Source organism: Aphelocoma coerulescens, unplaced genomic scaffold (genome assembly GCF_041296385.1).
Source record: "Aphelocoma coerulescens isolate FSJ_1873_10779 unplaced genomic scaffold, UR_Acoe_1.0 HiC_scaffold_75, whole genome shotgun sequence".
NCBI classification, from domain to species: domain Eukaryota; kingdom Metazoa; phylum Chordata; class Aves; order Passeriformes; family Corvidae; genus Aphelocoma; species Aphelocoma coerulescens.
Window position 1 is genome coordinate 1282707 of NW_027184061.1, and position 17949 is coordinate 1300655.

A 17949-nucleotide genomic window follows, 5' to 3' on the forward strand; every position below is an offset into this window, starting at 1 on the left:
GTTCTTGAAGAGTCTCTTTGTTATGCTTAAGGAAAAAAGGGTTTTCTTCTGCATCACGTGGTTCCCAAAGTGTCACCAACAGCAGACCCGCCCGGAAAGAAACAATCTGCTGTGGTGTAAAACATCTCTGCCCTGAAAAATCTCAGAGTTCCTTCACACTGCCAGACATGGGCCTTCACATGGGGTTATTAGTCTTTGTAAGGATGAATTACTTTGGCCTGAACACAAAGGGTTGTTTGTTTTTTTTTTTTGTGACAGGAAGTCTCTAAAAGCCTCTCAATACTTCTATATAGCCTGGCATAGGCACTTTTCATAAATTTCATGGGCCATAGGTTAACTTTCCATCCCTCCATGTACTCCAAATGGATCAAAGAGCCAAACAGTTTGTGATATTACAGTTTCTTACCACGGCCTTGTTGGGGTTTTTAGTTTAGTCCTAGTTTTTTTTCTGTTAAAGGAATTTTTTCCCATAGCATGTTGCTAGGAGATAAATGGCCATACTTGAGAGGAGATAGCCATACTTAAGAAAGACAAAAGGGCCCGTCCAGGCTTTTGTTCTCACCTGGCGGGCAGTTCAGTCGTCTGGAGGGAGAAGATGCAGAGAAAGGAGCTGCTGGTTCCCGTTTTCGGCGTTTTTCCTTTCTGCTGGAAACAACACCGGGGATCCCAAAGCTGCTTTCCCTGCCCTGCTGGAGCCTGGGCTGCGGCCGCCCTACCCCGCTGCTGCTTCGAGCCTTCGTTACGCTGTAGCCGTGCTCAACCTGCCTGCCTGGAGCCCCGGGGGGTTCCCCTTTTGGATACATCTCGTCTGCCACCCGGGATTTGTGTTTGTGCCTGCCGCTCCAGCCTACCAGTCCAGCCTGCTGTTTCCGGGAACCCGGGACCAGCTGCCCACCGGTTTGTGAAGCTCCTTTGTTCCATCCTTCCCCGGGATCCCAGGGCATCAGAGCAGCCGCGTGTTCCCCGAGCTCGCTCCGGAGCGCCCCCTGCAGCCGCGGGGGAACCATCGCACCTGCCCTGCTCACCGGGAGCCGCCAGCGATCCCTGTCGGCTGCGAGCGGAACTGCACCCGAGGGGAAAGGGCCTGACAGCCGAGAAGGCTGGGACTGGGTTTGTGTTTGCTGTTACTGTCATAGTTGTTGTTGTTTTGTTTGACTAGTTATATATATATATCTATATATATCTATATATATATAGTAAAGAACTGTTATTCCTATTTCCCACATCTTTGCCTAAAGACCCTTGATTTCAAAATTATAATAACTCAGAGGGAAAGGGGTTATATCTGCCACTCCAAGGGAGGCTTCTGCCTTCCTTAGCAGACACCTGTCTTTCAAACCGAGACAGGCCTGCAGGAAGTTTTTTAAGCTGCGCGCGAGAATTGCGGCACCGCCCTCTTTTCTCCCGTCGCCATTTCCAGCTCCGTCCCACAGGACTCACTTTCTCTTCTCTCTGACTCCGAAGCCGCCACGTTGAAGAGTGTTCTTGTTCGGGCTCTACGGTGGAGAAAGCCTGGCTCCCTTTGTGCTGCTGGCTGCGTGGTGTCCTCTTCAGTTCAGCGCGGAGTGTGCTGGCTGCAGACAGGAGGCTCCGCCGGCTCCCGCTGGCTCCGCCGGCCCCGCGTGGAGAGGAGAGGGACCCGCCGGTGCCAGGGAGCCGCGCCGGATGGGTTTAGCTGTGTGGCACTCCATGGCTGGCTTTAGCTGCCTGCGGCTCTGGGACAGTTCCCCCCCAGCAGTGACACAGGGTCTGTGCTGCGGCGTTGGGAAAGGAGGGGGTGCAGGGGCCCTGACCCGGCGGGGCCCGGAGGCTCCAAGGCCCCCTTCCATCTTCCGGCAGGAGAGCCGGAACAAAAGGAATTCCCGCGTTTCCATGTGGTTTAAATAAGCAAACGGAGGACCCCCACAAGCCCCTCAAAACCCGCCGGACTAAGCTGGCCTTTACTGGATGCCAGGAAACACTAAAAACTCTCTGTCCCTGCCCTCTGCTACTGCACAGGGACAGGAAATACAAGGAAAGGTCCAGGAGCTGAGAGAAGGACCGGGAGAGATCCCACGCCAAGCACCAGCACGGGCACAACAGAGCCAGCCTGGGCACAGGGAGGGAATTTATTCCCAACCAAATCCCAGCAGCACAAGGAGAAGGCAAAGAAATCTCTCCAACACCTTCCCCCCACCCAGCACGGATCACCCAGAACGGGGGTCACCAGGGCTCTGCCCCACGGGGGTCACTGGGGATCATCCAACGCCGATCCTCCCACAGGGGATGGAGCTGGAGCAGCGCACGAAGCTCTTCCCGCACTCGGGGCACTCGCAGGGCTTCCCTTAGCGGTGCCTCCGTTGGTGTTGGGTCAAGTTTGAGCTGTGTGAGAAGCTCTTCCCACACTGGGGACACTCGTAGGGCCTCTCCCCGGTGTGGATACGGTGGTGCTTTATAAGGTTGGTGTTGCATTTGAAGCCCTTCCCACAGTCGGGGCAGCAGAAGGGCCTCTCATCCGTGTGAATGCGCTGATGTTGGAGGAGGTGGGAGCTCCTCTGAAACCTCTTCCCACACTCAGAACACTCGTAGGGCCTCTCCCCAGTGTGGGTGAGCTGGTGTGCCCTCAGGGTGGAGCTCCACCCAAAGCTCTTCCCACACTGCAAGCACTCATAAGGCCGTTCCCCGGTGTGGACCACCTGGTGCTGGAGCAGCTCGGAGCTGCTGGAGAAGCCCTTCCCACATTCCCCACACTCATAGGGCCTCTCCCCAGTGTGGATCCTCTGGTGCTGGATAAGTTTGGAGTTCCATCTGAAGCCCATCCCACATTCCGGGCACTTGTGGGGCTTCTCCCTGCCCTGAGGCTTCTCCACCAGCTCTGAGCTCTGCCTGGATCTCCGGCCGCCTTCCCGGCACAGGGGGGCTCTTTCCTCCTTGGATCTCTCTGGGCTGCGTTTGCAGCCCCTCCTCGTGCAGCATCTCCGGGGCTTTTCCTCCTCCTCCATCCAGCCACGCCTTGGGACTGACAAATCCTGGATTGGGGAAAAAACAAGGGGTGAGCGCCTTGGGCTGGGGGCTTCTCCTGCCCAGGTCCATCACCGGGCATCTTGTGTCCATAAAAACCTCCAAAACACCAAGATTCAGCCCAAAATGCCCCCAAAAATCAAGACACAGACCAAAAACTCCCAAAACATCAAGATTCAGACAAAACATCCTCCAGAATATAAACACATTCAGCCCCCACAAAAAAACCAAAGCACCAACATGGAGCCCAAGAAAACCTCAGAAACACCAAGATTCACCCACGGGAAAATCGTGGATCCCCCTCCCTGATCACCTGCTGGATGGGGGGAGGCAACACTCCTGGGGCTGGGGGGAGGCTGCAGATACAGCGAGTGATGGAACCTTGCGGTGCCTCCTCTTCCTCCTCCTCCTGTATCCCTACTCTTCCTCACACGCCTCTTCCTCACACTACTCCTTCTCCTGCAGAATCCCACCTGCTGCTCCCACGGCCATCGTTTCACCATTCTGGTCTCCAGCCCTGCTCCTCCAGCCTTTCTCCTGCTCCCCCCAGGCCCAGCACCCAGCCCTGGCTCGCTCTGCCCCCCAGAGCTCTCGGATCGCACAGCACGAGCAGCGATGCAGCTGCGGCAGCTCGGGCTGGGGCAGCGCTGGGCTCTCGGCCGCTCCTGCCCGCACTCGGCCCCCGCCGCAGCCACTTCTGCCAGCACAGCACGGCCCGGCCCGGCCTTGGCGCTCCCCCCCTCCCACCTCCCCAAATTCCCCTGGCGGGGGGCGCCAAGGCCGGGCCACACGTGGGCTCCAGCTGGGGAGCGCCGGGCGCTGCGGCTCTGCCTGGCAACTGCTGAGTCACCAGCGCCGCGCCTTCTGATTGGCTGAGCGCTGCCTGAGGGCCGCGCCTGCACCAAGGGGGGACACCCTGCTCCAGGGGGGATGGCCCGAAAACCGGGCACCCCCAGCGAACCAACAACACCAACGCCTCCTTACAAACACATGCTCTGAATCTGCTCGGACACAGCCACACGCACTTGCACACAAGCAAGTGACAGCACAAACCAGCAGCTCCACAAAATGGCACTGACTGACACACACTGCTGCTCAGCCAAGCTCCTGCTCAATTCCTCAACTTCCAGAACAACAACAAAGCCTGAACAGAACCATGGACATCGTTTCCCAAACAAAAGGGGACAATGTTGAGGCAGTTTGCACATTCTCCCAGAGCTAATTAAGGACATGGACACCCAGCAGGGGTAAAAAGGGAAGTGGAGAAGGGGTCTCAGCAACAGGGGACGGATGGTGTTGGTGTGCTGGGAAGGGATTGGTTGAAGGGAGTGTGCAGGAATATGGTTAAGGCAAACAGCAGCAGGAGGAATCTATGTGGTAAGAAAGGAAAAGGAAGATGGAAAAGAGGAGGAAGAGAAAAAAGTGAGGACTGGGATGCTTTTCAGCACCATCTTATCCTCAACATTTGCCAGCTGATCCAGATCTTTTGTACCCCACGTTCCAGGGTGGGGAAAAAGAAGCTCAGGATTTCAGGGTGTTTCTCTGTGGTGGGGAGCAGCAGGACAGGGCAGCACGGGCTGGGGGCCTGTGGGGAGCTGTGGGGCCGGGCCGGGGCTGTGGGGCAGCCGGGGCTCAGTGCCGGGCACTGCCTGACCCCAACACCCCCCGGGCAGGGCTGGCAGTGGCCCCGGCCCCCAGGAGGCTGCGGGATGTGGAAGGATCAGGATTTTCTTTCAACGATCTTGTTTGGGTCACTGGAGAAACGAATGATTTTGCAGAAAGCTCAGCAGCTGTCAGAGGATGAGCACCCACAGGCACTGAGGGGGCTGCAGGAGAGGCACAAGAAGCCCCTGCAGCACTTGGCCAGAAAGGCTCAGCAGGGCAATGCAAGAAGGGATGAGCAAAAGGCCAAGGTGAAGGCAAAGGCCATGGCAGAGTTTCTACAGCCCCCCAGGGATGAACCGCAGGGCCCAAGGGGGCCCCAGCACCCAGGGGACGGCGGCGGCCACAAGCACCTGGCACAGGCATTGCCCTCCTCGGCACGGCAGAGCCCACCCAAACAGCCCCTGGCAAGGAATCAGGGGTCCATCTGCAGGCCAGAAGGACACTGCAAGCACAGACAGCAGCACCCTCAGCACCAGCAAGTCCACCCCACATGGACATGGATTGTCAGGGCTGGCAGAGCTCCCAGCAGACCAGGGACCCACCGCACCAGAGCCCTTGAGAACATTCAGGGCGCGTCCGGATCGAGACGAGGCCACTCCTGATGGACACAGGGGCCTCTCGATCCACTCCGAATCTGACACCTAAGGGGGGAAACTGTCAAGAAGTTCCTTGATTATTCAGGGAATAAGTGGGAAAGATGAGCAGGGGTGTTTTATTCAACCACTATCAGTAGATGTGGGGGATGGGTTTGAAATGCATCAATTTCTGTTTGCTCCTAATTCTGATTGTAATTTACTGGGAAGGGATTTGATGGCTGAAGTGGGAATGCAAATTCATATTGTCAAAGGAGATACAGAGGCTAATGCTGCTGGACCTTTGTGTCAGATGTCTGCGAAGGCCTCTGCTGAAGGGAACCCAGAAGTGTGGGCAGCCCCCAGGGAAATAGGGAAAATCAGATATGGAGCCTCTCCAAATTCCTCTGGAGCATCCAGGACAAGTGGTGTCTAAAAGCAATACCCTGTTCCAAGGGAGGCAAGGAAGGGGTTACAGCCTCTTACTGAGTCCCTGCTAAAGGCAGCGCTTCTGGAGCCAGGCATCTCTCCCTACAACACTCCTCTCCTGCCAGGCAAGAAACCCCATCATGGACACCAGAAGGAAAGCACAATTTTCAAGGCTTCAAAAGCAGATTAACTGAGCCTCCTGCCCTGGCCCTCCCAGACAGGGAAAAACCATTTGAATTGCATGTGGATGTTAAACAGGGCCATGCCAAAGGAATTCCTGGGCTCAAATGTTTCACCCAGTGGCCAGAGAGTGGCCTCATTGTCTGCAGAATTGTGCAGCCCCGGCTTTAATGGGAACTGAGGCCTGAAAACTGACAGCAGCAGAATCTCTCATTGTTCCAGCCTGGCATCAAGGTAAAGCTTTGTTAACCAAAGGAGCCTCTAAATGGATGAGCAGCGCTGGGTTCTTACAGAATGAAACTTGTTGGATGGAACAGGAGGATTCAGAGTTGAGGACAGGGCAAGGGTTGAACCCAGCCTCCTGTTTGAACGGCCCTGGACACGGGGCTGGCAAGAAACCCATGGCTGCAGTCAAGTGACAGAGCTCCAGAGCCGGCCTAGGAGAGATTTACCAGACATTCCCTGGCCTGAGGGAGAAAAGGTGTTTAGGGATGGGGCTTCTAGGGCAGCAGAAAGGAAAAGAGTGACAAGACACGCTGCTCTTAAGGAAAGGGAATGAGACAAAGCGCAGCTCAGCGCCCGCATGCTCAGCTCAAAGGGCCGAGCTGGGGGTGCTTGGAAGAGCCTGGCACTGAAATGCCCTGAGCAGGAAGGCTTCAATGTCTTCTGCTAACAGCATGGCAGCTCACAGCGGGGCAGAAGCATTTCCGACTGCTTCAGCAATCCCTGCATCAGTTCTTAAGGCATGTTTGGAACAAACAATTCCAAGATACGGGATTGTGGAAGCAATAGACTCAGACAGGGGAACTCATTTTACAGGAAAGATCCTTCAGGCCTTTCTGGCTGCTTCAGGAACTCAGTGGGACCTCCCAGTGCCCTGGCATTCCCAGAGTTCAGGTCTGGTGGTCTTTCAGGGTGGAAAGAATGAATGGGGAAATAAAGAAACACCTTCTGAAGCTGCTGGGAGAAACCAAGATGCCACGGGTACGGCTGCTGCCATTGGCTTTGGCAAGAAGAAGAGCCAGACCCAGGGCAGATATTCAATTATCTCCCCGGGCATCCATGTTTGGAATTCCTTACTAAAGCAAACGGAGAATGTTGGGAGAACTTCACTCACAAAAGCGGGGGGGAATCATCCCTCTCCCCACTCCAACATCTGCTGGCACTGTCTGGGTTATACAGGGTGCGTTTGACCACTGGGCTGCTTTTGCTGCCACAAGTTCAGCGAAATCACTTGGGAATCCAAGGATGTGATGATTTAATCAGAGAAAAGAGGTCAATTGATGCATCCCTGGCATTTTTGGGAGCACCCAAAAATGGGGAAAAGATGAACGGCCACCAGAACAAATCCTACAACACCATGGAGCAGCCCCTGGGAACCCAAACAAATTCATACCAGGTGCCAGAGAACCCATTAATCATTTCAATGCATCATTAGATTACAAGCTGTCCTCCAAATCATAACCAAGCCCACAGCTCCAGCTCCTGACCTTCTCACCCACCAATCCACTCCCATGAGCAACGCCACATTTCACCCAGGGATGGCATCAGATTCTCTCTCAGAAGGACCAGGAGGTTGGGGAAAACTAAATGACTCAAAGTGCTCTTGGCAAAGAGATGGCCAAGGAAAAGTGGTGAAACAGAGAACAAAGGAAAGAAGAAAGCAGCTCATGTACTGCTCCAAATGTGGAAAGGATGGGAATGGGACACATTTTCGTGGTTCCCTGGCAGACCATGGGTTAAACAAATGCTGTTTCTCCTCTCAGGTGCTACAGCAACTCTCATCTTTTTACCATGCACCACACCTTGCTCAGTGCAGCTCATTCAGCAGGGGATCAATGTAGGTGACTAGGGACAGGCGTTCGGAAGATATCGCGTTGTACGGGACAGGTAAAACCCCTCCCCTCTACAGGTAATAGGTGAGCAGAAGGAAGTGACGTGGCAAACCCAGGTTATTTAACCCTATGTAATCCACGAATAAACGCCATTTTGCCGTCCACCACATTGGTGTCTGTGAGCTGATGGTCCGAACGACCTGAGGTGGTCGTCGTGCCGTTCCTGAACCAGGTCGCTACGCCTCCCAGAGGCAACAAGTGGTGCCGAAACCCGGGAACCGGAATCGGAATCGGGATCGGGAATTCGCCTGGACGGGTGAACGGCGGCCGGTGCGGCAGGACCAGCCCGGCGGGGAGGACGCTCCCGGACCAGCGAGGAGGATGGAAGCTCTCGCGAAGGTCGTATCTCAGATTCATAAGCAATGGGGTATCGATTGCAAACCGAAAGATTTTACACTCGCTGTTGCGAGGCTATTGGAAATTGGGGTCATAGACCGACCGGTGGATATCCTCCACCCAGAAGTATGGGACAGATGTACTAAGGCTCTAGCCGATGAAACAATGTCCTCGGGTTCGGGGAAATACCTTAAATTATGGGGAAAAGTCGTGCAGGCTTTGCGTAAGGCCCTGCAAGAGCAGGAGACCTGGAAAGCCGCACGGAACTGTTTGCTGGCCACACCGCGGTTGGGAGTTGGGGCGGCCACGCAAACTACGGATGAAAGCAGCCCTGCCGAGCGCACAGACTCGCAGGAGCAGGCACCCTCTCCACGGCCCCCCAGCCCAACCCTACCTACAGAGGGAAAGGAGCGGGCGCAGTCATTCTGGGGCGGGCTGGTGGAGGAAGCCAGGGGGGCTGCCATTAAAGCGGAGTCCGAAACGGCATGGGCGAGACCCCCGCCCTATGCCCCGCAGAATGGCGCCGACCCCGGAGGGCATGGGGGGGGCACACACGTGGCCGGCAGGAGCGGCGGAGGTCCGCCGGAGTGCACACACGTGGCCGGCGGGAGCGGGGGAGGTTCGCCGGAGTGCGCACATGTGGCCGGCGGGAGCGGGGGAGGTCCGCTGGATGCCGCAGACGCGCGTGAACGGAAAAGGGGAGGGAATCCCGGAGGGGGAGCCAAGGCCAACCAGAGCGCTCGCCCGGAAACGTGCCCTTATACAGCAAGAGCCTCCCTCAGCAGGAGGCGGGGCGAGCCCAGGGGGAAGGAGCGGCCCAATCCTAAGGGAAAGGGGCGGGGTAGGAGCCCGGGGAAAAAGCTCCGGAGCCCGGAAGTATCCAGTCAGTCGACTTCCGGCTCTGAGTCGGACTATAGCTGGAGCGAGTGGCTTGACGAATGGTCTGTAACCGACTCCGACTTTGAAATAGATAAAAGCAATAACTACCGCGCTCCTACCCGGGCCAAGGGGAAATTTGAAAAAGAACGTACTCCGCTTACAGACTGGAGAAAGATAAAAACAGCCTGTGCTGAATGGGCCCCTTCAGCCTCGCTAGCTTTCCCGGTCCGAGTAGGAGGGCAAGGCGGACACCAGAGGACTCTGAGTCAGATCACAGGCCAAGGCAAGTGCTTTGGCAATGCGGCCTTAGCAAAACGAATAGGCAATGTCTGTACTGAATTTGTCAAACTTAACAAAACGATCAATAAGTGGGTGGTCCCATTCGCATCAGGAATGTTTGTTTGCCAGCGATCCGGAATAAGCCCCTGTGTGCTTCTTGATAGATTCGATAGCTCTGCTGACTTTTGTGTCCAAGTTTTAATTGTTCCTAGAGTCCTGTATCACCAAGAAGAAGAAATGTACCACCTTCTTGAAGAACCTAGCCGGCTCCACAAGAGAGAAATAATAACAGGCATAACCATCGCAATGCTGCTCGGCCTTGGAGCCACCGGCGCGGCCACAGGTGTTTCAGCCCTCGTGACCCAACACCAGGGACTTTCTCAGCTGCAGATCACTATTGATGAGGACTTACAAAGAATCGAAAAATCCATCTCCTTTCTAGAGAAATCTGTCTCCTCGCTCTCAGAAGTTGTCCTGCAGAACAGGCGAGGACTGGACCTCCTGCTCATGCAACAAGGAGGCCTGTGTGCCGCCTTGAAAGAAGAATGCTGCTTTTATGCAGACCACACCGGAGTCGTACGGGACTCAATGACTGAACTAAGGGAAAGGCTAGCCCAGAGGAAAAGAGAAAGAGAAGCCCAACAAGGATGGTTCGAGTCATGGTTTAACCAGTCTCCATGGCTGACCACCCTTATTTCCACTCTAATAGGCCCCCTCACTATGTTACTCCTAACGTTGATTTTTGGGCCTTGCATACTAAACAAATTGGTGTCATTTGTTAAAAGCCGGTTAGAAAAGGTTAACATTCTATTTGTTGACCGCCAACAATTGCTCTAGAGCGCATCTATTTTGTGAATGTTATACCACTTTTTATAACTTGTTATGTAGGTTTTACTAGTTCTTGAAATTTTATACCATTTATACTTTGTATGTTTCTTAATAAATCATGGTGGGGGGGGAAATGCGGGTAACTCAGGATAGAGGGGGGGGAAATGTAGGTGATTAGGGACAGGCGTTCGGAAGATATCGCGCTGTACGGGACAGGTAAAACCCCTCCCCTCTACAGGTGATAGGTGAGCAGAAGGAAGTGACGTGGCAAACCCAGGTTATTTAACCCTATGTAATCCACGAATAAACGCCATTTTGCCGTCCACCACATTGGTGTCTGTGAGCTGATGGTCCGAACGACCTGAGGTGGTCGTCGTGCCGTTCCTGAACCAGGTCACTACGCCTCCCAGAGGCAACAGATCAAGGGCATGCAGGTGGCAGCCAGGCCTCCTGACCCAGAAACGGCTGCAAAAGGACACAGAATGAGGTCACTGAGAATAATCCCAAAACCAAAGAAGGCCCAGGAAGAACAGATTAAGGCATTTTTAAAGTTTGTAAAGAAAAGTACTGAAAAAATAAGAAGGGGGGGATTAAAAGGAAAAAAATGAACGTGTCTTTAGAAACAGATGCTGTGAATCCCATTGGAGATAGGGCCAGGGACTTGGAGGTAAGGATGTAACGAGAGAAACCATAAATTTCAGAAAATGTTACTAACTGACACGAACTGCTGCTCAGCCAAGGTCCTGCGAAATTCCTGAACTTCCCGAAGAAGAACAAAGCCTTAACAGAGGCATGAATATCGGATGTTATACAAAGTGGGGGTGCACATTAAGGGGCTGTACCGGTTTGGCCAAATTTAGAAATATATACTCTGAGAGAAGGCACAACCACCCCTCCCCCACCAGGTTCGGGAAAAAAATAAATTTTCCTCGAAGGAAAGTGAAGAAGATAAAACTATTTATTTAACAAACACACGGGAAAGGAAAATGAGGTTAAATGGTAAAATCTTTCGCTGTGGAGGAAAAACCTGGGATAGCGTTAGAGTCCTCCCTTTGGTCTCCTCGGAGCTGGGGCTTGGCCCAGGGCCAGGCCCTCTGTGCCCGATGAAAAGTCCTCCCGATGTGCTCTGAGGTTGAAAGCAGTGCAGTAGAAAAGGGAGAAAATCCGGAATTCCAGAGAAGGAAAAGCAAAGTCCAACTCTCAGTCTCTCTCTCCGGAGAACAAGAAGCTGAAACAACTGGCCAAAAGCTGACTGGAACACAGCAAGCCGGGTGCTTCCTCGCTCCCCTGCCGCAGCTGGGGAAAAAAAAAAGCCTCCTATCTTTTTGTGACCTTGAACAAGCTGCAAACTGCTTTGAGAAAGTTTTGCTCAGTTTTTTCTTCTCCCTCTCAGGCTCAGTTTAGAGGCACAGAAAGGCACAAAAATTAATTTCTGGGCATAGGCAGCGATATGGGATACACATCATAACGTCACCCCAAGACATTCCACCCCTTATCCCATATTGTTGGCTTAATGCCCAAACTAAGATATTCTAATTCTACACACACATTAATACATATATATATATACACAGCTATATACGAACAGTGACAGTGACAATCAGCAAGCAGGGGTATACAAGCATTTCACACTACAATCAGATCTCCCTGTGGTACACAACATGTTGTTCCATCTTTCTGCATTACCCACCATGTGCAACCAGGTCCCTGAGCAAAGACAACCCCACGGGTGGGTTTGTCTGTACTCGAGGCAGAATTTATCCACACAGTCTTTCCTAACAGACCTCTGACCTGCACTACTGGGACCTTATCTCCATCTGTTGTATGCAGGGATTCAGATTGGGCTGGACCAGCTCTATTGGTGGAACCTCGGGTGTTAACTAACCAGGTGGCCTTTGCTAGATGCTGTTCCCAGTTTTTGAAAGTTCCCCCACCCAGTGCCTTCAGGGTGGTTTTCAACAATCCATTGCACCGTTCCACTTTGCCTGCAGCTGGTGCATGGTAAGGGATGTGGTACACCCACTCAATGCCATGTTCTCTAGCCCAGGTGTTTATAAGGCTGTTCTTAAAATGAGTCCCATTGTCAGATTCAATTCTCTCAGGGGTACCGTGCCTCCAAAGGACTTGCTTTTCAAGGCCCAGGATGGTGTTCCGGGCAGTAGCGTGAGGCACAGGGTAGGTCTCCAGCCATCCTGTGGTGGCTTCTACCATTGTGAGCACATAGCACTTGCCTTGGCGGGTTTGAGGCAGTGTGATGTAATCAGTCTGCCAGGCCTCCCCATACTTGTATTTGGACCACCGCCCACCATAGCACAGGGGCTTCACCCGCTTGGCCTGCTTGATCGCAGCGCATGTCTCACAGTCATGGATCACCTGGGAGATACTGTCCATGGTTAGATCCACCCCTCGATCTTGTGCCCACCTACAGGTGGCGTCTCTGCCCTGATGGCCTGAGGCATCATGAGCCCATCAAGCTAGGAACAACTCTCCCTTGTGTTTCCAGTCCAAGTCTACCTGTGACACTTCTATCTTTGCAGCCTGATCTACCTGCTTGTTGTTTTGGTGTTCTTCATTAGCCCTACTCTTGGGGACATGGGCATCTACATGGCGGACTTTCACAACCAGCTTTCTTACTCGGGCAGCAATGTTTTTCCACTCTTCAGCAGCCCAGATTGGTTTTCCCCTATGCTGCCAATTAGATTTTTCCCACTTTTCCAGCTATCCCCACAGAGCATTGGCTACCATCCATGAGTCAGTGTAGAGGTAGAGCTTTGGCCACTTCTCTCTTTCAGCAATGTCCAGGGCTAGTTGAACAGCTTTGAGTTCAGCGAGTTGGCTTGATCCACCTTCTCCTTCAGTAGCTTCGGCAACCCGTCGTGTGGGACTCCATACGGCTGCTTTCCACTTTCGTTTCATCCCTACGATGCGACAAGAACCGTCGATGAAAAGAGCGCAGCGTGTGTCTTCTGATGGCAGTTGGTTGTACGGTGGAGCTTCTTCAGCACGTGTCACTTGTTCTTCTTCATCAGCGAGACCAAAGTTTTCACCTTCAGGCCAATTTGTGATTATTTCCAAAATCCCAGGGCGATTCAGTTTTCCGATACAGGCGCGCTGTGTGATGAGAGCAATCCATTTGCTCCATGTGGCATTGGTGGCGTGGTGGGTAGAGGGAACCTCTGCTTTGAACATCCACCCCAGCACTGGTAGTCGGGGTGCCAGGAGGAGTTGTGCCTCAGTTCCAATTACCTCTGAGGCAGCTTGGATTCCTTCATAGGCTGCCAAGATTTCCTTCTCTGTGGGAGTGTAGTTGGCTTTGGACCCTCTGTAGCTTCGGCTCCAAAACCCCAGTGGTCGACCTCGAGTCTCACCAGACACCTTCTGCCAAAGGCTCCAGGACAGGCCATGGCTCCCGGCTGCAGAGTAGAGCACATTCTTCACTTCGGGTCCTGTCCTGACTGGGCCAAGGGCTACCGCATGAGCAATTTCCTGCTTGATTTGGGCAAAAGCTTGTTGCTGTTCAGGGCCCCAATGGAAATCGTTCTTCTTGCGGGTAACCAAGTAAAGAGGACTCACAATCTGGCTGTACTCAGGAATGTGCATTCTCCAAAAGCCTATGGCGCCTAGGAAAGCTTGTGTTTCCTTCTTACTGGTCGGTGGAGACATCGCAGTGATCTTATTGATGACCTCAGCAGGAATCTGACGCCGTCCATCTTGCCACTTCACTCCCAGGAACTGGATCTCTTGGGCAGGTCCCTTGACTTTGCTCTTCTTGATGGCAAAACCAGCTTCCAGGAGAATCCGGATAACTTTCTCTCCTTTCTCAAACACTTCTGCTGCAGTGTTCCCCCACACAATGATGTCATCAATATACTGCAAATGTTCTGGAGCCTCACCCTTTTCTAGTGCAGCCTGGATTAGTCCATGGCAGATGGTGGGACTGTGCTTCCACCCCTGGGGCAGTTGGTTCCAGGTGTACTGCACACCCCTCCAGGTGAAAGCAAACTGAGGCCTGCACTCTGCTGCCAGAGGAATGGAGAAAAATGCATCGGCAATGTCAATAGTGGCGTACCACTTCGCTGCTTTGGACTCCAGCTCATACTGGAGCTCCAACATGTCCGGCACAGCAGCGCTCAGTGGTGGAGTCACTTCATTCAAAGCACGATAGTCCACAGTCAATCTCCATTCTCCTTCAGATTTGTGCACAGGCCAAATGGGACTATTGAAGGGTGAGTGGGTCTTGCTGACCACCCCTTGGCTCTCCAGCTCACGAATCATCTTGTGGATGGGAATCACAGCATCTCGAGTTGTCCGGTACTGTCGGCGATGCACTGTCGAGGTAGCAATTGGTACTTTTTGTTCTTCCACCTTCAGAAGGCCGACTGCAGACGGGTTTTCTGATAGCCCAGGCAAAGTGTTCAATTGCTTAATGCCCTCTGTCTCCACAGCAGCTATTCCAAAAGCCCACTTGAGTCCCTTTGGGTCTCTAAAATACCCGTTCCGGAGGAAGTCTATGCCCAAAATGCACGGGGCCTCTGGGCCAGTCACAATGAGATGCTTCTTCCACTCAATTCCAGTCAGGCTCACCTCAGCTTCCACCAAGGTCAAATTTTGTGATCCACCTGTTACACCAGAAATAGAAACAGATTCTACCCCCACATGCTGCGATGGGATTATTGTACACTGCGCACCAGTGTCAACCAAGGCATCATATTTTTGTGGTTCTGATGTACCAGGCCAACGAATCCACACAGTCCAAAAAACACGGTTTTCTCTAACCTCTACCTGGCTAGAGGCAGGGCCCCTCTATGCCTGGTTATCCTTCTTTCCCTGGGCCTGTATCTTAGAGGTTCCTTCATGGGAATTGGACATGTCATCCTCTTTTCCATCATTTCCAGCAGTTTGGCTACAGGCAACTGGGGCTACTTCCTTTTTGGTAGATCCTCCTTTCTGAGACTTGCACTCCTTCAATTCACGCACTCGTGCTGCCAAAGCAGAAGTGGGTTGTCTACCCCAGTTCTTCATGTTTTCCCCACTGTCACACAGGAAATCCCACAGCTCACTTTGTGGGATGTGCCTTCTCTCTGGGGAACGTCCACGGAGAAGGCCCTCTTTAATCTCCTGGAGACTCTTCTCCATTTTCTGCACCTGTATTTCCACAGCTGCGATTCTTGCATGTGTTGGGCCATGCACAGAGTCTGCATATGCTCGGAGCTTCACTGCCATATCCTTCACAGTCTCATTCGCACCGTAGTCCGGTTTCATTATTGCTAAAGCAGAAGCATATTCTGGTGGCCCAAGTTGTATGAGTTTTCGCCACATGTATGGAATAACTCTGGCCCGGTCTGGACTCCTCAGTCCTGGGTCATTTGTGAAGACAACCTCTACCACCCCTAGTTCTCTCAGGCGTTGGATCCCTTGCTCTATGGTCTTCCATGGGTTTGCTGCATGTAGAGATCATCTCCACACATATATCTTTCAGCCACGCCTGTTAAAACTCGTCTCCAGACACTGGTAGAGTCAGTCCCCCTTTTCATCGCTTGGTCGATCACTGGATCATGTGACAGGGATCCCAAATGCCTCGCTTCAGCACCGTCCAGCATCACATCATCACCTGCCACATCCCAAATACGGACCATCCAACTTATTATGGATTCATCGGACCGTCGGGTGTAATCCTTTCTTAGGCTGTGAAGGTCTTTTATGGACATGGACTCTGTAATGGTTTCTGTGCCTGAGTCAGTTGGTGGTTTTGATGTTCCTTCCCCTGCATCTTTTGAGGTTCCTTCCCCTCCATTATCCTCATCTTTCACTGGGCGATCAGTTTTGGTTATGTGCTTTTTCCTTGTAACAGGAGCCACTGTCAGTGGCTTAGACTCTCCATCTGGCTTGGGCTTGCTGTCTGGTTTATCTGCAGCCTGAGTGACTGGGGTATCTGCAGGCTTTGCTGATTTATCTTCCTGCCTCTCTACCCTTACTGGCTGCAGTGTGCGATAGGCATATGCCAAGACCCAACATATTGCAAGGAGCTTGTTCGCATTGGAATTGTCATTATATTTCTCTTTCAGATATTTCGCCACCTCAGCTGGTTTCTGAACTTGTTCAGGGGAAAAATTGCAAACCATGGGGTCAGAGAATTTCTTCAGGATTTGGCCTATATCCTCCCATTCCCCACACCACTCAGGATGCTCCACCTCTGGGTCAGGTGTCTCGGCAGTCGCCCGGGAAATCTGAGCTCTTATTCTAGACAAGCTGCGAGACATACAGAGTACATAGAGGAAGCTTACCAGATTAAATACCAGGATGGTGGTCTCTTTAACATCCAGGGGAAACTGAACACTCTCAAAAGAAAACCTATCAAATTTAAAGGGAAGGGAAACCCCGACTCCTCCTCCTCTAACAATCTGGGTGCAATTACTAATAAATTCCCAAAACAGGCTACTGAAGCTAGGACTGGGGTTAGGAGGGAGAAACCATTTATCATACACACTTTGAACAGCTGCCTGTACCTCTGTCAACTTCTTATAAATCATTATCACCGAGCACAGCAAAATAGAAATCCGAATTCGTGTCCCTGCTCTGCAAAAATTCCTTATCAAGGATAAGATCGGACCAAGTTGTGGATAGGCAAATAAGCCTAGGGACCAGAAAGGCACTAGTACCTTAAACAAGCCTACGGACCAGAAACACATGAATATATCAAGCCAGAGAAATGTTATGAACTCAACCAACATGATGACTATTTTACTCCAGCACAGAATTAAGTAAATTCAAACCAAAATGTAATTAGCACAGGTTTTTCACTTTCCTTCGAGCCACACAGTTGGGCGCCACTAAATTTGTACCGGTTTGGCCAAATTTAGAAATATATCCTCTGAGAGAAGGCACAACCACCCCTCCCCCACCAGGTTCGGGAAAAAAATAAATTTTCCTCGAAGGAAAGTGAAGAAGATAAAACTATTTATTTAACAAACACACGGGAAAGGAAAATGAGGTTAAATGGTAAAATCTTTCGCTGTGGAGGAAAAACCTGGGATAGCGTTAGAGTCCTCCCTTTGGTCTCCTCGGAGCTGGGGCTTGGCCCAGGGCCAGGCCCTCTGTGCCCGGTGGAAAGTCCTCCCGATGTGCTCTGAGGTTGAAAGCAGTGCAGTAGAAAAGGGAGAAAATACGGAATTCCAGAGAAGGAAAAGCAAAGCCCAACTCTCAGTCTCTCTCTCCGGAGAACAAGAAACTGAAACAACTGGCCAAAAGCTGACTGGAACACAGCAAGCCGGGTGCTTCCTCGCTCCCCTGCCGCAGCTGGGGAAAAAAAAAAGCCTCCTATCTTTTTGTGACCTTGAACAAGCTGCAAACTGCTTTGAGAAAGTTTTGCTCAGTTTTTTCTTCTCCCTCTCAGGCTCAGTTTAGAGGCACAGAAAGGCACAAAAATTAATTTCTGGGCATAGGCAGCGATATGGGATACACATCATAACGTCACCCCAAGACAGGGGCACATGCAGCCGGCGGATCGGGAAGTCTGTACCTTCCAAGGACCTCAGCCACTGGGGAAAGGGACACGGAGATGCGGCCGGGGAAATCGGCATAAAAAGGAGGCTGCGTCCTCCAACACTTGGACAGAGCCCACGGGAAATGCCCCGTGGCCTCTCCCTTGCTCCAGGAATAAAGTTCCTTTTACAGGACTCCTCCGGCTCCTCTGGGGACACAAACCTCTGGCCACGGGAACTTTCCCGCACACTCCCGCCGACGGGGCAGCCACCTCTGTCCTACCCACAGCAGCCTGAGGCACCGGCACCGGCTCCTGCCGAGGCAGCAGCGGCAAGGAGAGCGCGGGCAGCCGCTCCCGCAGCGCCCTCACGCCAGGGCGAACACGGCGCCCACACGGCACAACG

At 52.6% G+C, this 17949-nt stretch overlaps 1 pseudogene; it reads right to left on the reverse strand.

The window, feature by feature from the left end:
* The window catches only part of LOC138102438 (zinc finger protein 850-like), a 385524-nt pseudogene that overhangs the window by 100303 nt on the left and 267272 nt on the right, over positions 1–17949 (reverse strand).